The sequence below is a fragment of the Macaca thibetana genome, chromosome 12, assembly GCF_024542745.1.
Source record: "Macaca thibetana thibetana isolate TM-01 chromosome 12, ASM2454274v1, whole genome shotgun sequence".
NCBI lineage: Eukaryota > Metazoa > Chordata > Mammalia > Primates > Cercopithecidae > Macaca > Macaca thibetana.
This window is the reverse complement of record NC_065589.1, coordinates 21,983,661-22,010,225: the sequence shown is the minus strand read 5'-3', so window position 1 is coordinate 22,010,225 and position 26,565 is coordinate 21,983,661. Positions and strand designations below refer to the sequence as shown.

At 38.3% G+C, this 26,565-nt stretch overlaps 1 long non-coding RNA gene across 1 annotated transcript in view; it reads left to right on the top strand.

Moving 5' to 3' along the window:
• The window catches only part of LOC126933021 (uncharacterized), a 260,067-nt gene that overhangs the window by 181,815 nt on the left and 51,687 nt on the right, over positions 1–26,565 (top strand). Inside the window, exons 2-4 of the long non-coding RNA XR_007718394.1 lie at positions 2,969–3,150; positions 5,271–5,421; positions 6,510–6,706. This is a non-coding gene — a long non-coding RNA (uncharacterized LOC126933021). The remainder of the gene's footprint in view (positions 1–2,968; positions 3,151–5,270; positions 5,422–6,509; positions 6,707–26,565) is intronic.

The following is a 26,565-nucleotide window of genomic DNA, read 5'->3' as shown; positions in this document are numbered from 1 at the left end:
AAAAGCAATAATTTAATAATCTAGTACTGGAAATGTATTTAAAGACTTTTTCTCCAACTAAGCACATTTTCTTATTGTGAAACAGACCGTGAATCCAATCCCCCTGATACTTAAACTATTCCATGGAAGTAAATGAAGCTACATAAAATTAGTTAAGTCAAGCAGAGGAGTATTTAAGAAGTTTCAGTTTGAGCACATAAAACTAGTTTCATCCAGAAAGAATTATTGAATTTATCAAAGACGTCAAGCTTTTTTGTTTCCCCAGGAAGGCTAGCCACAGAAAGACTTTCATACCAGTGGATTAAATTAATTTCCAAGTATACATTTCAGTTTAGGGTAAAGGTAAATGTATCAAAACTGGCCCAAACTATAAATGTCAACTTGTGAGGCACTTGTCTGGCATGCACAAGCTTTTCTCATGAGGATGCTAAATCATGAACTGACAATCTGATTTGTCCGTTTTGTCTTTGATGCTAATGCTGTAGCAGGATTGCATACTCATATTGTTATTTATAGGAAATCTGTCACAGAGGAGTTTGAGAGGTGACACAGAATTTATTATCTTTATCCAGGCTTTTAATAACACTAACAGACAATTCAGTGAGAGCTGGTGCAATTCCCACTGTACAGACAGAGTAAACGAGGCAGATCATATTGCTGGCTCTGTGCTTCAAGAATTAGATGAGCCAGAAAAATGCCTTTGGTGAAACAAGTTTCTTGCATTGACCTGTGAGAGGTATTACTGTGAAATTTCATCCTCTTAAAAAAGTGACTTTGCAATGAAGGAGTATCTGTAGAATAAAACCAATGAAGAGCTATAGGAAGCTGCACAGAGTTTGCCACATGACACCCCTATTGCTCTAGTGGGAGGCAGCCCAACAGCAAGGGAAGACAGGGAGTTGGGAGACCTGGGTTCCAGTTCTGGTTTACAGCAACTTTCTGACTAATCATTGGCAAGTCACTTTACTACTCTGGCTCACAGTTTTTATACCTATAAAATGAGGAAAATAAATTATGTATGGCTCCAAATGTGAAATTGCTGCTTGGCTGCATCAGAAAGACCAGGGACTTTTAAAAATGCAGATTCCTGGCTTCTTTCCAAGACTTAACAAATCAGAACCTTTGGGGGAAGAGTCAAAACTTGGGACTCTATATTTTTAATAGCTCCATAGATGATTCTTGCAAATTAATGAAATACAGCTGGAATACTTTCAGCCATAGATTGTAAGGTCTGGCTCCTTCATTCAACAACCTAATCACAATCCATATCTCCAGGGCAGCAATGGAGGCTGTGGAGGTATCTCTGGTTTTGATATAGTACAACTGTTCATCAGGATGTACTGCCTTGGATGGTTAATGTGTACAAAAAATAGGTAGAAAGAATAATAACTACTATTGATAGTATAACAGGTTGACTATAGTCTTAATCTTACATTGTAAATAACTAAAAGAGTATAATTGGAATGTTTGTAACACAAAGAATAAATGCTTGAGGGAATAGATATCCCATTTCCTATGATGTGACTATTTCACATTGCATGTCTGTATCAAAACGTCTCATGTACCCCACAATTATATGCACCTCATATGTACCCACAAAAATTAAAAATTTGAAAAAAATGGAAAAAGATGTACTGCCTGGATTTTCTAGGCAATGCATACTTTGAGGAATATAGAGCTAAACTATTACTAGTCCCTTCAGGTCCATAAATGTCATAAAATAGAAATGGGACATAGCTCTGCCAACAAAGGAGACCCATGGAAAGCTTTTGAGAAGACTGTCATTCACAACTTGCATCTTGGGAAGTTATCTCTTGCAGTAGGTTGGTGGACTACCTGCTGCTGCAACCTAGGCAATGGGTCATGAGCACCAGAACCAGGGTAGTGACCTACTGCATACCTAAACCAAGCCAAAGACTGTCAAGTTGACCCTATAGCCTTTTAGAATGAATGGTGGCACTTCAGAGGCACGTGTGTGTGTATGTGTATTGTGTATTTTTCTATATGACTGTGTTTCTTACACATTTAAGGACATTTGTGCTCTTTCAATATACCTAGATGTGGTGTGTGTATGTACATGTGTTTAAGCAGTTTTGGTGGTGTTTTGGGATGTGGGATCCAGAACTGCTAGAAACTCCAGTGGGAATTTGGAATTAGAAAAGTGATAATTTTCAGACTTGTATTTCTTTCATTTAAACAACTGAATCATAATTAAGACATACTTTCAGCATACTGTGTATAATTAACTTTGTTTCCTGTGAAAACCTTTAAATTTTGAATCCAGATAATGTTTTTTAGTTAAGACCTTTTGGCACTACATTTTTAAAATCAAAATGATGATTTTTATGGTTAAAACCTTTACATTTCAAAGTAGTAAGAGTTGTATATTGAAGCTAGAATTTTTTAAAGCCAATTCATGTTTGGGTATTTAGCTCATCTTGGCTTTTTTTTTTTTTTTTCTTGTTGTACCTCCTAACTGATAGTTTATCCTTATACAAAAGATAAAAATTTAAACCTTTTTATGCTAATATGCAATAACTAATTTATTATTGCATCTTAATGTCTGCTCTCAAAATCTTGTTTCTGGGATCTTAAGCGTTGTGGAAATCTCTGTAAGATGGCTTTGGTCTAAGCTACTTGGTTACCAAGATGCCAGTTCAAGAACTAATGACAACTGATATTCATGATTGTATTTGTTTCAGGCAATCCATGCTATGGTTCCTTGAACGTCTTCCAAATGGTAGCCTTCTCTAGGCAATATTGTCCATTCTGTTATGCTATCAACAAAAGACTCTGGCTTTTCTCTTTGGCGCCACAGAAATTTATTGAGATACTATCATAAGCTCATTGCTATACTCAGTGCTTTTAGACAGGGATCTATGAGCTGTCTGGAAACACAGAGCCCACAACAGGCTTCATTTGAAATCTCACAGTTGAAATATGTGATATATTGAAGTTCACCTTGCAGGTGTGGGCATTCAGATCACCAACGCTGTGACCTCGCTGTGTGAATGGGAGCTGCTACAGGAAGGAAGCTTACAAATGAACTGCATGGATCCCACATTTTGCTAAAATCAAATAGGACCTTTCTCTTCTTTGTTGAATGCCGTAATGCACAAGAAATAAGCCAGCAGAATGCTCACGTCCAAGGTACTCATTCTTTTCACCTAATTCAAAGACAGCCAGTTTCATCACTTTTATTCTGCAAGAAAAATTTCACCATGAGACAACCAGTTTCCCAAAAGAGAGTGAAATCTTTTATATTTTAAGAGAGTAAAAAGTAAATTTTTCTATTTAATGAAGGGTTTCTATTCAAACAACTCTTGCTTCTCATCAGAAGTTGTCCTTATATAGGAGAAATTACCTGGACTTTAAATTACCTGGACTTTGGTGTCAAACAGATCTCAGTTCTAATCCTAAATCCAGAACGCAATAGCTTTTGCCTTTTTATATTAATTATGCACTGAGCTTCTGTTGTTTAATTCATGAAATAGAGATAATAATAAAACTTTACGAGACTGTTTTGAGGATTAGATGTCAATAAAAAAGCTACTGTACTCAGGCTGTATAAGCCTATGAGTACCACTTAAAGAAATTCCCAGATTGTCTCAGGAATGTGCATTAACACACATGTGCATGTGTGTTAATATGTGCGCATGTGAACGTTTATAGTAGAATAAGTATGGGCTGGGCACTGGAGACTTGGGTTTCAGGCTCTCTCTCTGTCCCACTGTCTTTCTGTCTCTGTGTCTCTGTCTTAGCCTCAGTTTCCTCATCCCTCAAAGGAACATTATCCCAGGCAGATGTCATGACAACTAGTTGAGATGATCTATGTAAAGTACCTGGAACATGGCCAACACTCTATGTAAATACTAGTTTTCTTCCCCCTTTCCCTGTATGCCTTTGCATATGGAGAGAAAGGGGGAGCAGGAGAAAATTAAACGTTGTATATTTCACACTTGCAAAATGATTTCTTAATTATGCTGATGATGATATTGAACATCCATTGCTTACTTTGAACAGTGAAAATCACTTATACATATTATCTCCTGTAATTCTTACTCCAGCCCTTTTTGAGAGATGCTGTTACTACCTCTCTTTTATAGATAGCGAGGTTCAGAAGTTCAGGTAACTCACCTGAGATTGAACATGGGTCTCCCAGATTCCAAAGTCAACCAAAGTGTTCAAGCGTTTGCTTTTCTGCCTCCCTAACCAAGTTGCCTTGTCCTTTATTCATGAGTGCTTTGTTTTTTGTTTTGTTTTTGTTTGTTTGTCTTTTTATAATCTTTAAATCTTTAAATGTAGACCAGGAAGAGTACTGTCTTAAAAATACAGACAGCACTAACCTCAGTTGTCTTTAGACCTGTGCTAGTCCAGTAGGTATCTTTTTATTCAGCCTGAGTATTTGATTGTTGCTTTTCTAAGTACATAATTGAGAGACACTGAGGAAAAAAAGACAGCACTGCACTTTCTCATTTGCTTTGCAACAAAGGTATATGGTTTGAAGAAGCCCTGCGCTTAAATGATTAGACAGCTTGTGTGACTAATAAGAATATTGTCCCTAAAGGAAAGTAGAACATCTTATGAATACAAGAGCATTCAATTAGAGTTTTAAATTAGAGTGTAATTATGTGTTTTTTACTCTTTTTTTTTGAGAAAGAAAGAGAGAGCTTTTAATCTTTTAGGTGGCCTACTTTTGGTGAAAAAACAATTTTAGGAAGTGTTTAAATTTAAAAAGCTACCCTGTGTCTTGTTTAATTTTGGACCTAGTCCAGTCCCTGAAGGACTAGAAGCAGATAAGTTTGCTTATACCTGGCTTTTTAAGTTCCTTCATTTTATAATTCAAAACAGGGATGAGCTGTTGATATGGATTACTGCACTCAGTATAATGAAATTGTCAATATGCTTTGAGATGCACGGCATGTAATCAGACATGTAGAGAAATAGCCCATTCAACCTCTGAAACAAAAGATTTGCCTTTGAGACCATGACTGTACAAAGCAACCATGCTCTTTATTTAGGAAATAAAAGGTAATAGGGGTAGTTTTCTCAACATGAAACCAAACGTACTCTTTGACCCAAAACACTCTCCTTTATAGTTTCCATGGACATTTTCCAGGTGGATAAATCAAAGGTTATTGTTTGATTATGGTAGGCCAGGCTCTTGTCTTGTCTGATCAATACTATTATACTTCCTAAGACTTTAGAGAGAAGAACAACATGGACGATAAAGACCAATGTGGTTTTTTGTAAATCTAATCTTTTGAAAGGTCTGCCTTCATCTACCACCTGAGCTGGCATGAAACAACTTCTGGGGTTCAAATCTTCTAAACAATGATGCAAGTCTTAGCAAATTTCAAGAACAATTTAAAGAGGGAATAAACACCTTTTTGTTTAACTTGGATCAATTATCTCCTTTTGGTAAGTCTCTTTTCCCATCCTGTGTATTTCTTGTCTGCTCTATCGTTTGAAAGTTTTCTGATAAGAACATTAGTAGAAACTATCAACTGGACCCTGCAATGTTCTGGGTATGGTTGTAAATGCTTTACACTTACATTTTATCTAATGCTTTAAGCGTTGTGAAGGTGGGTTTTGTTTCTCCATTCTATGAATGATTGAAGAGATAAAGTGACTTGTAGTTTCCATAACTATATATGGGAGAAGTCAGATTTACCCACCTTTACTCTTGATCATGCAGATGTACTCATTAAGGATTGCTCTTAATCATACAGGTGGACTCATTAAGGATTATGAGGTGGGGTCTAGCTCATTCTGCCCTTGTTCTTTGTAGTCAGACCCATCACCAATTACTGGCTATGCTTTTCTAAAGCCAGTCATGCCAACACAAATTTGGTTAGGATAAGTTTCCTAGAATCCTGGAAATTCAGAGTTTCAAAAAATGCTGGAGGGCACAGGATCCAATTCCTCATATATACTTGTGAGAAACTGAAGACCAGGAAGGCAAACAAGTAAATAAAGCAACAACAAAAACCTTGTCATGATTCACTCAGATGGTAGGTGGCAGGACTGAAATTAATACTCCTTTCTGCTGTGTTCAAATCACTCTGCCTCCATATTACTGGTGATATATTTGCATCTTTACTTGTTTCTAAGAATACATTGCAGAATTTTGCATCATTTTTCAAGTTATTTTTTTAAATACATAGGAATTTTAAAAACCCTTGTTGAGAAAATAACTATAGATGAAAACACAAATAACTGGAATGCTATTTTGAGACATCTCAAACCAGAGTAGGAGGCTGAAAGTAACAAAGTAAACAAGCCACTGAATACAGGAGCTGGAAATAGTGTTAAAAAATCATACTGTTCAAAGTTTCTGAAAAATGCTCAGGTAGAGGATGACTAGGAGGTACATGATGGGTTTTGGTGATATCAACAAAATTCTAGTATCTATTTGATGATATTAGTTTATCTGTGCACATGTGTTTGTGTGTGTATATATATCTCTGTATGTGTCTATGCATATTTATGTGTATACATTTTTTCAGCTCCCAGCTTCGTGCCAGGTACTCTCCATTGTGCCTGGCAAATATGAATCCCTGCCATCATGAAAAAAGATTCGCCACGAGGATTTTCCCTACAATCTAAGGACTATTTGAAGTGTGAAGTCTTTCAGCTCACACAACACTGGCTATTTTCACCTTTGCCTTCAACTATAAAGGCTGGGCTCTCTCTGCAGGAGTGGGTAAGTACAGCCTATGGCGGAGAAGAGAGAAAAAGTCTTTGAGTGCAGTGCAGGCTCTATCACAATCGATGGGCCTCATTAGCCATTCTCAGCCTCATAGATAATGCAGTCGTGGATGGCATCGTTTGGTCTAGTGAAGAATTGCCCAGGAGATTGTGTTGACATCTGAGATTTATTTTAATCCTTTTTTGCAGATTTTCTAACGAGCATTGTAACAAAGTATGCTAAAGAATCATTACGTATCTTATAAAATCTTAATAATACAAAAATTAGAAACGTTTTTCATGCATATGTTCAATTTGTTCAAAGTACTGATTTTGCTTTGCTGATTAGCATATACTGCCCTGTGAGGGGACCCTGCCTTTAAGAAGTCATGCTACCTGGATTGCTGTGTATATTTTTAAATGAGTAGTATGCATGTTATGTTTACAGGCTGCTACTGTCAGATCTTATAGTTTGAACTAAATGATGTAGAATGGACACATACCTATGTACATGGGTTCTTTTTTTTTCACTTATTCACTAAATCGTTATTGATTGTCTAGCTTAAGCATAAAAAATAAAGTGAAAAAATAAGGCTTCAGAAGTAAAGAGATATTTCCAATGTGGAGCAGAAGATGTATTTTGGGGATCTGTCTGGAAAAGTAAGTAACTCCTACAAGGGCGTGCAGTCGGAGGAGCGGCCGTAGCAAGAATGCAGGACCCAGGGTTGGATGCAAGCCTTCTTTCCCTGAGTCCACACTGAATAGCTGCGTGATCCCGAGCACAGTATTCCATCATTTTGACCCTCTTTCCTCAACTGGAAAATGAGATTAATCTCACCTACTTTATAGTGCTATTGTGAAGATGAAAGGGACTATTGTATGCAAAATGACCTAGCACAGAGGAGATAGCCCGTAAAGTTTTTCACTTTTTCCCTTTCTGTTATTTAGTGGTGAGATCTCAAGCAATTCAGTATCCTCAAAATGCAGTGTATGGCACATAGGTCATTGCAATACATCTCCTTCATGAAACTCTTCCTGGCCCTGACTTGGCGTCTCATGCAATGTCCTTCCTTTTTCCTCCCCTCTCCCAAACCAGAAATCAGGTTTTTTGTTTATTCTTTCCCCAGATTTCTGCTTTCTTCATCCTCCAGACTTCCTTTTCTCTTGAGCATCTATTTGCTTCCCTTCTCTTTGTACAGCATTTTCTTACTCTTTTTTTTTTTTTTTTTTTTTTTTAGTTATACTTTAAGTTCTGGGATACATGTGCAGAACGTGCAGGTTTGTTACACAGGCATACACATGTGATGGTGGTTTGCTGCACCCATCAACCCGTCATTTACATTAGGTATTTCTCCTAATGCTATCCGTCCTCTAGCCCCCCACCCCATGACAGGCCCCGGTGTGTGATGTTCCCCTCCCTGTGTCCATGTGTTCTCATTGTTCAACTTCCAATTATGAGTGAGAACACGCGGTGTTTGGTTTTCTGTTCCTGTATTAGTTTGCTGAGAATGATGGTTTCCAGATTCATCCATGTCCCTGCAAAGGATATGAACTCATCCTTTTTTATGGCTGTGTAGTATTCCATGGTGTATATGTGCCACATTTTCTTTATCCAGTCTATCACTGATGGGCATTTGGGTTGGTTCCAAGTCTTTGCTATTGTGAACAGTGCTGCAATAAACATACATGTGCATGTGTCTCTATAGTAGACTGATTTATAATCCTTTGGGTATATACCCAGTAATGGGATTGTTGGGTCAGATGGTATTTCTGGTTCTAGATCCTTGAGGAATCGCCACACTGTCTTCCACAATGGTTGAACTAATTTACACTCCCACTAACAGTGTAAAAGCATTTCTTTGGGTTCCATTCTTCTCAAAACCTGTATGTATATCTGTATGTACCCATGTATATTTATATGCATACATTTTTATAGTTCCTGTTGTATGCTGCTACCATGTGACACTACTTCCAGGTTCCTTATTTTCCTGGCATCAAAATAGTATTACTGAAATGGTTTTAATTTGGAGGCTTTCCTGATAATAAATAGGTATAACAAAAACATGAATCATTAAAAAATCAAAATATTCTAAAATCTCCCACAATTCTTACTTATGGTTGTGTCAAGACTTTGTTACAATACTAGCAGATCTTATTTTTACTGTATTTTTACTCCCATCCCTCCCTGTCCAGTCCAAGAGGGGATAATCAGGCTTTTGACTGAAGAGTTTCCATTTTAAAGCTTGCCTGTAAGTCCTGTCCACCATCCATCATGATCACCCCGGCCCAATCCTCACTCTCCTTCAGACAAGGATGTTGTTTCCTAAAGTTAAAGTCACTAAAGAGATATGTTAAGGGGAAGAGAAAGAGGCAAATACCGTGAGCATTGGGAGAGGTGATAGGAAAACATTAGGGGAAATTGTCAAGGACTAGGAAGAAGATGGTGGCCTGAATTTCTCTGAGTAAGGAAAATTGGTGCAGAAATCTAGGGAGGTAGGACAGACCTGATTCCTAGGGAACCTGGGAACCCAGGAAATGAACTCAGCGATTGTAGACTGTAGACACCAGGGCCCCAAGTTGGCAGGGTCAACTGTACCTAATTGTAGCAAAGCAGCTCTGGAATCAATTTAATACATTATGAGTTACCATCATTCCCAGGACTTCCATACAACTCTGGAGTGGAAGGAAGGAGCTCCAATAATAATAATGTAATGAAACTTCCTACCAGTCTAGTTGCATGAGAGCTTAGTGTCATATTAAATCTGATGTAAGAACCTGCGTGTGTGCGTGATATTATGTAATTTGCTAGAATGTGTTAAATACAATGGAGAAAATAAATCAAGAAATGCTGATAGGAAATGTTATAGTTGGAAGAGGTTGGAATTGAATGTTGTGGACAGGCAAGATCTTACTAAAAAGAAAACACTTGAACAAAGTTTTGAAAAGGGTGAAGGAAAGAACAATGAAGAGATTCCAAGAAAAGAGTATTACAGATAGAAGGAAGAGCAAGGTCTGTGAGGCCTAGAGGTGGGAGCATGCCTGCTCTAGTGAGAGGCACTGAGAAGTTGTTGTAAAACTGCACTGTATGCAGCCATAAAAAAAGATGAGTTTGTGTCCTTTGTAGGGACATGGATGCAGCTGGAAACCATAATTCTCAGCAAACTATCGCAAGAACAAAAAACCATACACTGCATGTTCTCACCCATAGGTGGGAACTGAACAATGAGATCACTTGGACTCGGGAAGGGGAACATCACACACCGGGGCCTATCATGGGGAGTGGGGAGGGGGGAGGGATTGCCTTGGGAGTTATACCTGATGTAAATGACAAGTTGATGGGTGCTGACGAGTTGATGGGTGCAGCATGCCAACATGGCACAAGTATACATATGTAACAAACCTGCACGTTATGCACATGTACCCTAGAACTTAAAAGTATAATAAATTAAAAAAAAAAAAACAAAACTGCACTGTCCCTGGCCACATAGAGCTATCGGGCACTTGCAATGTGGCTAGCCTGAATGGAGGTATATTGTACACATAAATGACACACCAGATTTCAGAGACTTTGTAATGAAAGAAAAACCTAAACTATATTGTATGCAATTGGTATTGATTAAATGTTGGAAAACAATATTTTGAATATATTATGTCAAATAAAATAGATTATTAAAGTTAATTGCATCTGTTTTATACTGGAAATATATATGTTGCTACTGGAAAATTTAAAATTGTACTTCTTTCATGTAGCTCACGTTATATTCTTCTGGCAGTACTGTTGGGGAAGATGAGATCTGAAAGGTAATGATGCCCATTTTTTAGTGCTCCTTAGGCCATTATAAGACATTTGCATTTGTTCTAAGAGAGAAGTTATTAATTTCAAATTATTTACCAAAATTGGGATATCACTAAGAATAATTTGTTATACTGCTCTCTCTCTCTATATATAAAATACTACAATATGTATATGTTATACTGAAATATATATATAGCTATATATAACTATATATACACATAACTAGGTGTATAAAAGTATAAAATGTATAAAATGTATAGATGTATAAAAGTATAAAATGTATACAATGTATAAAACTAGATGTGTATATATAGCTATATATACATAACTAGATGTATAAAACACACACATATATATAAAACACCTTTGAGCAGAAGATAAGCATAATCTACCATTTTTATAACTGGATCACACTGGATACTCTTATAGGTTGTAGGAGGACAAGGATGAAATCAAGGACACCTATTAAAGGGCATTCCAATAATCCAGGCTAGAGATGGTGCTGACTTGGGTAGCAGCATAGATAATGATATGTGGTCAGATACCAGAGGAATTTCTGATACATTCAAAGTGTGATGTAAGAAAAAAAGAATGAGGATTACTCCCCAGAATGTTTGTCTTGAATATCTATGCAGATTTGTTTTTCATTCAGTGAGATGGAGAAGATGAGGAGAGTGGATTGGGGCAGAAGCTCAGGAGTTTAGCTTTTACGTGCTGAGTTTGAAACACTTATTGGGCATCCAGGTAGAGGTTTATGGAGGTAGTTTAATAATCAGGAAGCGGTTTTGGTGGAAGATAAACTTTGGAAGATCATCATTATAAAAATTGGCATTTGGTACCATGAAATTAAATGGTATCACCAAGGAAGCGAAATAGAGGTGGGGAAGAGAAGAGGCAGGAGGATCGAGGCAGGGGGAACTCAGAGAGTTCATGAGCAGAATTACTGCTACAGCTGCCCTGGAACACACTTTCTAGCACTCACATCTGGGGTTCTCATTGATGTAGACTTATTCAGAAGGAGAAACAGCAGTACTAATTGGAAAGGTCCTGTGTGTTCTGGGCTAGATAGTTACAGCAGCAAGAGTGTTAATCAGTGTGAGAAAAGTCAGATGTAAAGTATATTCCCCCATATATAGATATGTCATTGTTTAAATGGAAAAATTATGCTGCAATGAGCTCTAGTTATATCCCAATTTTGGTAAATAATTTAAAATTACAGCAATCTCATACCATAGTGTGACATCAATTATCTTAAAGCCTCCCTGCAATTTCTTAGTAAAATGTTAATTTTACATCACCTTCATTTTTTAATGCTACCCAATACCAGATTTGAAGTCCAAATAAAGATGACAAGGTCTTAGAACTCTGCAATAGTGGAGTCGCTGTGATGTACACTGTCTAAATACACATTATAGAGACATTTTCAGGTGCTCTTGACCTTGTCCTCTGGAAAATATGCTCCTTGTATGTCCACTTAGTGCTACATTTTGAACCATTGCCTCAGGTTTCTGAGTCTCTTTTTCCCCTTGAACTGGATCAACGTGTTCATTTCTTAAAGGTGAAGATTCCTCAGAGGAGTAGAAGGTAGAGGCTGAGTGACCAAAAGCAGAATATTATCCTACTGCAGAATACCTATGATGTAATATGAAAAATTAACTGTTTCTTCTAGAAGAAGCAGTTCCCTCTATTCGTCTGGCTTGAAAGTGAATATAGTGTGGGTAGCTAAGAATTCAGGTTCTGGGGCTGTACTTCCTGAGTTCAAATATTGGTTCTCCCATTCTGTAGTCATTTGATCTTGGGTAAAAATTTAATCTCTATGTCTCAGATGTCTTACCTGTACAATGGGGATAATACTGTTATTGACATCATAGAGTTGTTGAAAGGATTAAATGACTTAATACTTGTTAAACCTTATAATAGTGCCTCGCTAAGCACTCTATACATGTTATCTATTTTTAGTTTCTGTCTATCCATTGCACTTTGTGTTCTGAAATAGCTGTCATCAGGAAGTATTTGTTCTTATTTTGCACAAAAAAAGCAATTTTAGTTTTTGAGTCCCCATCCTTTTGAAACTGAGGATGTCATGAAAGCCCAAATTTTGTAGTTTTTTCCTACTGCCTTGACTCCTCAGACCTTTAGTCACACACTCACATGAGTTAATTAAAAGCCATTCTTTGTCATAGCCCTTTTGATTCCTTTATGTCCCCAAGTTCTGCTGCTTTTGTGCTATGTGCCACATTGTCATTTCCTCTAGGGGCTTGCCATGTCCTTTAGGTACAATCAGAACATAATTCAATCATTCAAGGTGGAGTAACAAAGATCAGATTTACCCGTTTGCCTGAAACCACCACAAAATGGATATAATATATGAAGCATGCTTTGTGGGACACTGGACACTGGACAGTGAAATTCAGTGATCCCTGAAAGACAGCAAACAATGTGAGTCCTATAATTGCCCCAGTTTATGCCCAGGAGAGAGTTTGCAAGCCATAGTGCAGAAAAGGGGACCCGGGAAGAGTCTGGCATCCTCCTGGAATTGAGGAGATGGATCTGAGACCCTGGTAAAACCAAAACAGCCAGAGTGTGCTGGACAGAGTACTAGTGAAGAGAGAGCTGCACACAGAGAGAATTCCAGGGAACTGCAGAGGGTTCTCATCTAGCATTCAAATACTGATGTACACATGCATGTGAGGAAGCTACCCAACATCAAGGAAAGAACCACCTAAAACTATTAGAAACAGCATTGTTCAACATTCAGACAAGTCTGAGAATAGTGCCTGTTCCTATCAGCCATGCTGGAACACCTCAAGATTTATGAGGCATTGGATAGAATACTTAGGAGGATCTTGCATCAGAAGTGGGAAAAATTAGTCCAAGGCTGAGCACAGCTCTGATCTCACAGAAGAAATCTTAAGTGCAAGACCCAAAAGGATCATAGTACTTCCAAATAACTACATCCTGGAACAAAGTTTCAAAATATTTATAGAAACACAAAATCACCTAGCTTCAACAAGATCATAGTCACAATATGCAGCATCCAACAAAAAATGACTGATTACGAAAAAGCAAAACTATCAATCAATTAAAGCCAACTCAGTACTGACAAAGGTGTTAAATCTAGCAAATAAAGGCATGACATGAGCTAGCAAATAAAGGCATAAACTGTGCTATTCTATCCATATCACATGTATTTAAAAAATTAAGTAGGAACATAGAAAATGTAGGAAAGACCCAAATCAAACTTTTACAGCTGAAAACTTCAATGTCCAAGATAAAAAATATGCTGGATGCTATTAATGGTAGATTAGACATTGTAAACAAAAGATCAGTGAACTTGAAGGCACAACAATAGAAACTATTAAAATATAGATTTAAAAAACAGAAAGAGAAAAATAAAGCATCAGTGGGGCAAATTGCAGCGGCCTGATATATGTGTAATTGGAGTCTCTGAAGGAGTAAGGAAGAAGAACATACATCCAAAGAAATAATGACTGAACATTTTCCATAGTTGCTGAAAATTATAAACTCACAGATTTAAAAAGCTCAATGAACATCGAACACATGAAACATGAGGAAAGCTGCAGCAAAGCACATAATCAAATTTATCAACACCAGTGAGAAAGAGAAAAATCTTATAAGCAGCCAGAGGGAAAAGTAAGATACATACTGTACAGAAGAACAAGATAAGGATAACAGGAGATTTTCCATCAGAAACAGCAGAAGCAAGAAGGAAATGGAGCAGCATCTTTCAAGTAGAGAAAGAAAAAAAAAAAGGTCAATCTACAATCCCAGACAGTGAAAATATCTTTAAAAATGAAACCGAAATAAAGACTACTTTCATACATAAAAGGTTCACAGAATTTTATCGCCAGCAGATCAGCCATTTAAGAATGTTAAAGGAAGTTATTAGGGCAGAAAGAGAATTATATCACATAGAAATATGGATCAGCACAAAGGAAAGGAAACTGCCAATACCAGTAACCGCAAAGGAAAAAACAGAATAGAAGTTTCTTATTCAGATCTTTTTAAGTATAATTAAATCTTTAAACAAACAAGCAAAAATAATGTAAAGTCAAGTTTATAATAAATATACAAGTGAAATATATGACAGCACTAACACAAAGGTCAGGAGGGGGAAATGGAAGTCTACTATTGTAAAGTTCTTAAGCTAGATCTGAAGTGATATAATATCACTTGGAGGTAGATTGTGACAAGTTAAAATATATACTACAAACCCTAAAGCAACCACTAAATTAAAGAGTGATAGCTAACAAGCCAACAGAGGAAACCAAACAGAATCATCCAATGTGCTGTCTAATGTATGTTTTCCTTTAAATAAATATCGTGACATGGCACATGGCTTCTGGAAATCTATTCTTTTGAAAAACAGAAAAGTTAATTTTGAAGAAATAGAAAAGCACCTAGGAAAGTGGAGACTAAATCAACCCCAGAAATGCTGGATCTTACACCGATCCCAGGGTATGTCAACTGTCTTTGTCCTGCAAATAACCTGAAAACAAGAAGCTTATCTATCCCAAGACCGTTGTAGGGATTAGTTGGAATTTCAACAAGGAAGTACAAGACTTGAATCAGGAAGTAATCCACTTCCTTCACTGCATAGGGCAGACTGCAAACTTAAGTGCTGGGTTTCATTTCCAACGTTCAGCCCCTATATGAAGGCCCCATAAGCCTGTCGGAATTGGCTTACAGAACAAGGTGCTATCTAAAGCAAAATCAGTCTCAACAACTAGCCTATGTCTATTAAAATACATTTTAAAAAAGTAAATTTTATTAAAATGGCACAATCTTACCAAAACAGTGAATATCTTTCTACCTGCAGATGTCAACCAATTCTTGGAAGAAAAAAACACAGATGGAAGAATATTAACTGAGAAAATAGAGTGGAAGAAACATCAACTTAAAGTATCAACAATGAGATTCCTGTAATAGGAAGAAAAATTGACCTGCCTATCAGAGAACCCCAACCAGGGGATGCAAGTGAGAGGTAGAATAGAAATCAGAGGCATTTTAGAGGTATTATTAGTCTACATATATCACAGCTGTCAGCCCTTATTTCCTACTCCTTCTTGAAAAACACCTGACTGCTACATGTTTATTCCCCAGTCAAAACAACAACAAAGAGGTTTGGGGTTTGGGGTTTTGTTTTTGTTTGTAAAACTGGAAGATATTGTTACAAAAAAGCAGACTAGATAGTGTGAAGGCTAGTCACCTTGAGAAAATCCTCCTCATTCTGGCATGTGAGGAAGACTACCTCCAGTGTAACAGTGAGTCCATGCCCATTCCTGCTGAATTAAAGCTTCCAGCTAATAAACAACTGCCCTCAGTAAGTCTTTCTATTGCTTAATTTTCTAATGTGAAATAATAACCGAGGATCATCAGGCATTTGAGGAAATAATTCACACATATAGGAAAACTGATCAAAAGGAAAAGAAAGTGACTCAGGAACAGAGAATAACTTAAAAATCTGAAATCCATATTTATAAAGAACCAAGGAAATTTTACATCTGTAAAACCAAATCAGGATGCTATTAAAAAGGAGCTATCAGAAAACAAGAAAGAGCTCTTGTACATTTGAAATACCCTTGCCAAAACTAAAAGAAGACAGGAAAAAGTTGAAAGAAAATGTTTAAAGATGAAGAAAACTACCAAAATGTAGAGCAAAAAGACAAAAAGTCAGAAAACATAGAGGAAAAGGGAGGCATAAATTGAAGACAAACTGGTGAGTTGCTGAAGAAGAAAATGAAGAAAAGGAAAGAGGAGGAACTATCAATGTGCCCAGAAGGTACTCAGCAAATATTTGAAGAATGGGAAAATCAGCAGAATCTTGGGTTGGCTGTTTATGAACAATGTGAAGTTGGACAAGTTGCTCATTCTGTCTGGAGTTTCTTGCCTCACAGCATGGTGGGTGGTGGGTATGAGGCCTTATGTTTTGAAAATTATTTTGCATTTATTATAACTGCGTTTTAAAATTTAGTAATTGTTATAAAATAGGACATAGCCCTACAATGTAATATTATCATTGCTATAATAGTTAGTATTAATTTTTTAAAACTGTAGGGCATTGATTAAAAAATTCCCTTTTACCTACTACATATGCAAACTGATGCTCCTATGTCCTATTTAAGGGACTACTTTATATTTTAAAAATGTCTTATTGAAAGGGTACTTCTCAATGTACATTAGCCAGGCTACTCATGCTGTAGAAAATTATGACAGAGTTGATTCATGTTGAAATTCTCTTTTCTTGTCAATTATTCTCTTCTGCTACTTCCCTTCTAGGCTTATTTAGAAACAAATGGAATTTACTATATTGCAGACTATTGAATTTTAGGTAGCTTTGGCTAGTATACAGTATTCAATTCATAAATGCATTCATATGAATAGTTGTGTAATTCCAATAATTGCATTTTGGTAGTTTTTCTATTTTAAATAGAAGTTGCCTGAAGGCAACATCAAAAAATGGCATCCAAGTGCCTTTTCCCAAAATCATATATATTTTGAACCTAGGAGACACTTAGAGTTCACTCAGTGTAATTCAGCATCCTCATGTTAGAAATCAGGAAAATAATTAAGGACAAGATTGGTGAATCTATTCTTCACGGCGGAGCCAAGGTTGAACCCAGTTCTTACAACACCTACAAGAGTGTCCATTCTGGTAATTCAAAAAAAAAAAATTGTTGACCACCTATGTATCCTAAAAGAAAACAACATACATTCATAACAAAAGATAGGCATTTCTAAAGTAAATGAAGTCTCAAGGGATGAACTAATCATGTGTACAGAAGGTGTCAAGTACAGTGTAAAAGCAATTAACAAAATTGAAATGTATTCTTTAGTTATTCAAATCAGATAAGTGAGAACGTATGTTCTTACATGATATCATAAAGCCATTCTATTTTCTAATCGTGTTACAGCATCACCAAAGGGTATTTTATTTTCTGTCTTACTTTCTACTTTTCTTGGTTTAGTAATCCTTTTAAAGGAAAAAAAAACTCCCTAAAAATTGCAGTGAATACATTTAATGCAGTATAATCAGCTTCTAAATCTACTTAACTGGAGCTCCATCATGCATTTAGTGCATTGAATGAATGGCACAAATGGGAAACGTATTATAATGAGGACCGGGTGAATTTTGTGAGACTAAAACTTCACTTTCCTGAAATGTTTTTAAGCATCTGATTTTGTAGTCAAGTATAACTCAATTTGCATAGCTCCTTATTTGCATTTGACCTAGACACCTGCATTACTTTTTGGAGAATTCTACTTTTATGGTGCTTTTGAACACTTTACTGCCACCCCACTATGACAAAATGCATTTTGCTTGCTGTGGATCTTTGAGGGGTGCACAGGGTGATTATTTTTAACTTTTCATTTGTATTCATTTAAGTTAGAACACATTGTTTACTTACATTACAAGGCTGTTTTGCTTTTCATGGGTTTATTTCCTCATTCATTTTTGAAAAACTAGATTCTATTTTAGAGATGTGGACTTTTTGTGACAATAGACTACAAATTATACCTATGGATACTGTCACTGTTCATGTCCAGATAAACGGCTTCCCACTTCTGCTGCACTAATATCTAGATTACATTTTTCTGTCTTCACTGATCTTGAGGCAATAAACATTCAAAACTCACATGTCCTAAATTCAACTTGTAAGTTTCCCACTTCACTTTGCTGCAAAACAGTGCATTACTCTAAATGCCATCGTTGTTCTTCTTTTTGTCCAACTTGAAAACATGGGAGTTACCCTTGATTCTTTTCTCTCCCATCCTCCTGCATGCAATGAATCCCGAAGTTCAACTGAGTCTGCCTCCTTCAGAGGAGAGATTGGGTCTGTTGCTTTGCTTCTCCCTTCCCATAGCCCTTGTCTTGGTTCAGGTCTACACCATCCCTCCAGGAGACCAGTTCAATATCCAACTTTCCTCCATTTCAATGTAGTGTTTTTTTCCAGAATTAAAGTGTAAATAGCACACTGCCTTGCTCAATATGCAAAATGCAAAATATCCCGATTGCTTTTAGGATAAAAATTAAACACTTTTCATGCTATACATGACATCTTCAAAATCTGGCTTCTAACTCCTTCAACTTCATACTGCCCACTGATTTTGCCTCATTTGACTCTCCAGCCATATGAAATTTCTTCTTAGATATCATTGCATTGGTTCTTCACATACTTCTGAACTTATCCTAGAATTCCCGCTTCCTAACTGCATGGCTGGTCGTATATGTCAAGAAGAATAATGGGTTTTCAGAGTATTGGTGGCAATATAGGGTCTTTATTCCAGTCTTCTCACCTATTAACTACCTTGGCCAAGTTACTTAGGGGAACTGATGGCTGTTTTCATCTCGAAAATTGTGATAGTAATACTGTCTACCTTGATGGATTTTTGTGAGTAGTATGTGTGTAAAGAGTGAAGTGTAGTGTCTGGAACATGGTGATCAATGAATGTTAGCTGTTATCAGTGCTAATCACTAGAAATAATAATGCCATTATCATCGAAGGAGATCAAAGCTATTAAAGATATCCTGTTGTATTTCATAAAAACTGCCTAGAGGTAAACTTGATAGCTATGGCAAAAAAGAAAAAAAATGCTTTTTCTCTACTATGCCTTAAATAATCTTCTAATTTGTAAGTCAAATCTGTGATTATATATTACGTAATTCATCTTCTATGGATGTCCGTGGAAAGAGCTGAAAAATTACAGTCACCAAGAACATATTGACTGCTAGATATTACTTATTTGATTAATAAATTAAAAACTTCTGAGGCTCACTCTCTTGAATTTTCTTGCATAGGAGAAGAGTCATCAGCAATCTCCTGGCCCTAGAAAGGCAGTTTTCACAAGGAGCATCTCCAGAGAGGTACAAGGTGCAATTGAGTCTTTAGTCCAGAAAGGCCCTGCTCTTTCCACATTCTGCCTTTTTCTTTCTTATCTTGGTTAGCCCTTCCTATTATTTTTGCTTTGCCTCTGGGTTTAGACTCCAGGGCCTGCTGGAAGGGAGTGGGGTTGGTCAAGAGAAGGCCCTGATTTTACAAGTTCTTTAAACACTCCCTCCAGGGCTCACCCAAAGGACTGAGCAGCTTCCTTCCTCTCCTTTCTTTTTGACATCCTCTGCAGTCAGCTCTTGTTTTCACTTTCTTTGTGGTCAGAACTGCCTCTGCTATTGAAGTGATCCTTTCACCCCAACTCCCAGAACAGCCATCAGTGCCTGCTTCTTGATAGTCCAGAAAGCAGGGGAAAGTCTCTGCTTCACTGTTGTTTGAAATAAGGAATTACTAGAGTTCTCAAAAGTGGATGGCAAAAAGGTATATTGAGTAGGAGGTTTCACTGGGTGATGCCAAGGTCTCTTTCTGCACGACTCTTATGATTCTAGGTGTAGAGGCATTTTATTTTAAAATCTCCCATTGACAAAAAAAAAAAAAAAAAAAAAAAAGCAAAAATATAAGTAAGGGGCACACACAGGCTCTCACTTACATAAGAGAGCAGTCTGTCTGCCATAGTGAGAAGCAGGAGTTTGAGTTTCTAGTCCTCTGGCAGGGCTCCTGGGATCACCAGTCATGCAGGCTGGTCCCCAGGTTCTCTGCATTCACCCTGGACCCAGAGCTCATTGCTACTTTGCGGGCTCAAGGAACCATCATGATTTCAAGGGAAGCTGGAATTAAGGATTTCCAGCTCTATTCCCTAGTACAGTTCCTGGACATCCTGTTGTCTTACTAAAGTACCTTAGTGGCCACAGAAGAGTCGAGATGTGGAGGGAGGGAAGAGGACTGAGGCTTAGGCTTGGAGGCTTCTATCAGCTGATAGAATCCATTTGGCATTCTTTCACCTGACAAAAGTTTACTGAGCCCCTCCAGGGGCCAAATACTGTGCTGGATGCTGGTGGGATACAGGTGACACAATCTACAAGGGAGAGTCCTTGTCCTCTACTTCTTGGACAAGAGCCAGGAAGATGGGGTTGTGGAGTGCAGGTCATTGGCGGGGGAGCTCGTAGGGGTAAGAGCAAATAAGACAATTTCAGTGAGTGATAAGTGCTATAAACATTAATGAACCACTTATAAAAAGAGTGATTTGAGGGGCTGCCTTAGATAGGGTGCTGCCCGAGGAGAGGGCGGTGGCTCTGCCGGGAAGTTCATGGGGAGGATTTTCTAGGCAGATGGTCTGAAGACTGCAGAGACCTAAGCCAGGAAGGAAGCCTTATGTATTCAGGAACCAAGAGCACTTACGAGTATGTCAGAGAGAAGGCAGGAGGCAGGTCGCACGGGCCTTACAGAGTTTGGATGTCATGCTAGTATACTGGCTTTCAGGTAAAGTTTCAAATGAAAAAAGGAATTGTCATATAACGAGTAGAATCTGGAGATAGAAGCCATAAACTAAATTGAAAAGAAGTTTAACAGAAGTACTTACGAATTCTGTTGAATGAGTAACTGCAAAGTCACAGAAGGACTGTGTTCTGGGCCTGTGGCTGGGCCAGGCTTTACCCGACAGTGGTGCTTGGAGGGGCTCAGAAAACATTTGTCTGTCTATCTACACTGCCAAGGTCTCCATCCAGCCCTGTAAATTGTTCTTGCAATCTTCCTTCAGCACCCTTTACAGAGAAAGGTTAAAGGTTGTGCTCACTTTAAAGGAGAAATATTTAAAAGGATTCTGTTATCAGAGAGCATGTATTGAAGGGTGTATTTGGAGCCAAGAGGTAATTAATAACAAAACCGATCCAGTGGCTAAAAGTAAATAAGAACCCTACTTGATGTCAAGTTTACTTGGTAACGTTCCTGCTCCGACCTTGGCCTTCATTTCTGTTATCTGTGCCTATCAGAAGAGGCATTGCCCTCTGCCCTTGGATCTTGCTGTCATCTCTGGATTTTACTATAGTTCTCTAGGCCCCAGGTGTATATTTCTCATATTCTTCCTAGTTCCCTAGTCTTGGGATGGAAGATCTGCTCTGCTGTTCTTGCATTCTTCTCCTGAAGCCTCCCTGGGGTCTAGCTTAACATCTGTCTCACCCTTGCTGATGGACTTCCTGGGGCTAGACTACCTGCCTACCCGTCTGAGTTCCTAAGCACCACTGCCCTGGATTCTCCTCTGCTTTCCACCACTGCAGCAGGAACCATCCTCTCACCATCTATTCCACCTGCCCCAGGACAGCAGAAGCTGCCATGTGCCAGAGGAAAGAGCCCAGGCTCTGGCTTTATCTCCGCTTCCTCCATTGCAGGGTTGTTGTGAGGAATAAAAGGAAGAACAATTTGAAATCCAAAGCACAAACCACCTAAACAATGGCTGGCACATAGCGAGTACTCGAGTTGCGTTGGTTTCCTTCCATCCCAAAAGGCAGCTCCCAATCCTGCTGTGCACGTCTCCTAGCTGGCCCCATCCTCTGGTAAACCCCATTCATGGCCAATGTTTCCAAAAATAGTATAACAGCAGCAGCAACAACCATGCTTGCTATTTATTGAGCCCTTATTATTTTCCAAGGGTTGATAAGCATTAACTCATTCTAACATCAAAATAACCTTTTATGGAAAGGCATCATTGTCTTTCAATAAATGAGGAAACTGAAGCTCAAAGACTTTAACTCATCCGAAGTCGCCCATCTACAGAAGAATGGAGCTGGGGTTCTAGGTCACACATCACAGATTCTGCTTTTGATGCTCTTAACCAAAGGTACCTCCTAAGATAGAATACCAAGAGCTGATTAGATCTCCTAACTCTTAGCAAGTGCTCAGGTCTCATACTGGGCATCTCCTGGGAAAGGCACTAAACCCCAGTGCCTCAAAATGTTATTTGGGGATAATGATACTTATCATTCTCAACACAATATAATAAAGATTAATTAGTGGATGTTGGAAAAGCACTTTGAAGGGGAGTGATTTAGGCATAATCACAAGTCTTACCTCTCATTGATCTTGAGCATCCTTTTTATTTAGTATTGATTCATTGTTATTGACCCAGCTTGATGGCCATTAATCAGGCCGGCTCAGGTTTTGCCATTTCCAAATACATTTCTGCAAATTGGTAGTATAAGTTATTTTTGTCATAATGCATCTAGGCTTCCAACTGTCATTTTAACTGAGAATTTGAAAGGTTGAATTAATTCAACCTTCAATGACAGGTTTTTCATACTTTTATTATAGCTATTAATACATGGTATCATAATTTATTGCATATGTGTCACTTGAGGCTTCTCCATTTGAACTCTTTAGAGCAAGGATTATAATTTCTTAGTTATCACCAAATGAAATGGCTCCAGTAAGTGCCAAACATGATGTCTAACATCTACTTCAGCTAAATATTAGTTGAATGGACGGGATTGTCTAAAACAGTTTAGTGTACTTGAGGCAGATTACGTTGAGATTGGGTTTAAGGACAGACACTTAAAGATGACTAAAACTTTTAGGTGGTTAAATTACACAGTTTATTTTCTCTCCCCACCTGTTGTATACTACACTAGTTCAGTAGCTACCATGACCATCTTTGCAATCACCTTGATTTTCAACTTGTTTTTTTGCTAGAACCTTTATAGAAATAACACAAGAAAAGACTTCTGAAGAGTTGATTTTTCCTTTCAGGAGGGAAGCACTGATACTAGAGATGCAGTGTATGCTAAATGCATAGCAGTGCTAGGCATAGAGCTCTACACAGCGATTAGGTGAGAAACTATCATTTACCCAGGCATTGCAGGAAAGCAAACTGAGGCTTATGAAGATCAGGTACTTTGTCTCCATCACACAACAAGAAAGTAGAAGCTTCTGGATTTGAAAACCAGATTTTGACTGGCTTTAACTCTTGTAGCTTTCAGCCACAACATAACTCCTTCCAGGGTTGGTCATCAATCATCCCTCTCCCCTTTCTCATCAGAGAAAACGTTTCAGCAAATATTTAATCAATACTAACAATATGGGATTCTCCAAGTAATTCATTACCACTTATTTTCATTTTATTTTACAGCTTGATCATAACAAAAATAGAACAGACAGAGGGCTGTTGTGTTGGTGCTGAGAGAGGCTCTGCACAGGCAGGAGAGATTGAGCAAAACTGGATAACTCTAGCAGAAAGCAGATGCTGAATGGGATTGACTGTCTAGACACATCTGTATGTTCAGGGAAAATGATAAGAAAGAACGGGGTCAATCTCAGAAACATTTGCAGAGTTCAAGTGTTGAAGAAAGAGACATGAGTTCTCCCTTTTGCATTAGTGGACTGTTGAAATGAAGCCCCGGAAACCAACTTTGCAGTGCATGGTGTGACCTTGGAGCAGGCATAGCCCTGTGCTGACTGCAGAGAAGAGGATATGAGACTCTTATTGTGAATATAATCACCCTGTCCTGTACTTGGTAGCTCCTGGTCTTCTAAGGTTGCATCTCTTTCTCCTCTTCCTTCTCATTTCTGCACTGCCTTTCAGTCCTGCTCACTCCACCTTTCCTGCCAGCAGTTCCTACCGTAACAAGAGCCCCACCATGTAAGTGAGCCCCACTGCAAGGAATACTCAGTAGAAAGGCACTGTTTGGACCACAGATGTGGTATTTTTTTCTCTTACTATCCCAAACCCTCTGGCAAGCAAGAAGAAAAGATGAAAAGAGAAGAAGAAGGCAGCAAGGTTTGGCGGAGGTGAAGTTCTCAGCATCGATCTGAATTGGAGAGGCTAAACTGTGTAGCCTCTCATCAACCTCTCCACCAATACTGTCAGCACCAGGTAGGCTGAGGTGAAAATACTGGAATTTCAGCACAAGAAGAAGCTCTGTCTCCACATTAGTAATACAAAAATGAAGCAGAATGTAACTATAGATCATGGAATCTCTAGGACCCTCAGAGACCTGAGGAACCGCTTCCCATGACTCATCAGGTTGGGGGACTGGGAGACAGTGCACTGTCAGAGAGCCCACATTTAGAGATGGGATGCTTAATTCACCCTTCGATTCATTCATCGCATAGTTTTAAGTATCTACTACATACCAAGCAGTGTGTTATGTATAATGTATGAAGTATTGAACAAAACAGATTCAGACTTGCCCTACAGGAGTCTACACTTCAATGGAAAGGAAAAAGCAAGACTCGAACTCTTCTGCTTACTCCCACCAGATTCTCCTGCGTGAAGACCTCAGCATGAATCAGGACTGGAGGCTGTTCTCCTTTCTTCTCTTGGTCGGTGCCTCCAGACTTACATCTCCCAAAGAAGCTCAAAGACACATTTGACTTTTTTAGGTAAGATTCCTATGCTGAGAGGGAAGAAGGAAGCCGGGAAAGAGAGACAGAGGGAAAGAACATACTGTTTCTCTACAGTTGAATGGACTCCAGAGAGAGTATTTCTGCAGCAGCACAGAATCCCCTGGTCCTCATTTGCCCTGCAGTATCTCACTGGAGACGGGTTCCACAGGGTCAGACAATCCCTGTGCAGCATAGTCCTGAGCCTCCTGGGACAGCCCTGTCTCTCGGATGACATCTGTTTCTTCTTGTCCCACGGCTGGTGAACTATTTCCCTAGATCTGGAAATGTGGGTGATTCATATAGTTAGCCACTGTTCCAATGAACCGGGGACAATTTCTGCCTCTTTCTATTATTATCGAATATCATGAGTCCAACTTAATTGAAGCTTATAGGATATTAAAAAATGCATATATAGGATGGGTGCGGTGGTTCATGCCTGTAATCTCAGCACTATGAGAGGCTGAGGTAAGCAGATCACGTGAGGCCAGGAGTTGGAGATCAGCCTGGGAAACATGGCGAAACCCCGTCTCTACTAAAACTTAGCACAGCATGCTGGGGCGTGCCTTTAATCCCAACTACTCAGGAAACCGAGTTGGGAGGATCACTTGAACCTGAGAGACTGAGGTTGCAGTGAGCTGAGATCTCACCACTGCACTCTAGCCTGGATGACAGAGAAGAATGTCTCAAAAAAAAAAAAAAAAAAAAAAAGCGTGTGTGTGTGTGTGTGTATATATATATATATATATGTCACAATTATATACATAAATTATGTGTGTGTGTGTATATATATATATAATACTTCAGCAAAAGAGACACTGGCCCATGCCAAATTCCTCCCTTAGTTTTACAAATATGTCAAAGACGTTTGTGAAAAGAATCCCCTTCTTTAGGCTTTAAAAAAAACCTGACAACATGCATTGACCACTCTTAGAGTTACAAATTTATAAAAGATTCAAAGACCACAGCTCTCCTAAGAGGAAGAAGCCAAAACTGTATAGGGAAAGAAAGGGTCAATGGAACTGGAGAAATCTGTGATTCCTTGCTCCAAAATGACCTCCAGGACCTTGAGACTATCTTGGCATCTGTTTATGTTGCTGAACAAGAAAATGCAAACACGAGTGGGACTGGATGTTTTGTAACTCCTTCAACTTATCTGAGCTTCAATTGGCCCAATGATGCTATAGCATCTTGGGCTCTAAAAAGACAATACAAACTGGTGGTAGTTCTAAAATTATTTGGAATAAAGATTTACTCTCAATCGTTACCAAACAGATTAAATAACATAGACGTTACTTTGTTTTATTCTATTTTTTATGACTCGAACTAATGCAAGTGTACCCCATCCAGCTCCATAATTGCCTAGCAGATTGTTGAAGGGTGGTTGTGTATTGCTGCAGATGGTGCCACCTACAGCAGTCCTTCAGTTCTTGTTTACTCTGCCAGTAGCCTTGGTCATGATCTTCTAATAGCTCATTTAGGAGAGAAAAGGGAACCATGTGGCCTTTCTGTTCACAGTTCACTCACAATCAGCAGTCAATGTTATATTGTCATGGATACAGTGGTGCAAGGGGTGGGCAACTGCTAATTATGCCAAATTCATTTCCAAATTATTGCTCAGGATACATAGTGAAGAATAGAGATATGTGGAATATGTGGCAAAAATGTATTCAAATGATTACAACAAAAGCCTGTTTATCAAATATTCAAGGCTGCAATAATTATTGATGGATAGTTTTGTTTAATATTATCAAAAAACTTAAGATAGAGCCAGAGCTGAATTTAATCGAAATGTCTAAAAATGGCTGTAATTGTGTTTCTAGGTTACTGTTATCCCTATATGTGCTGTGAATGGCT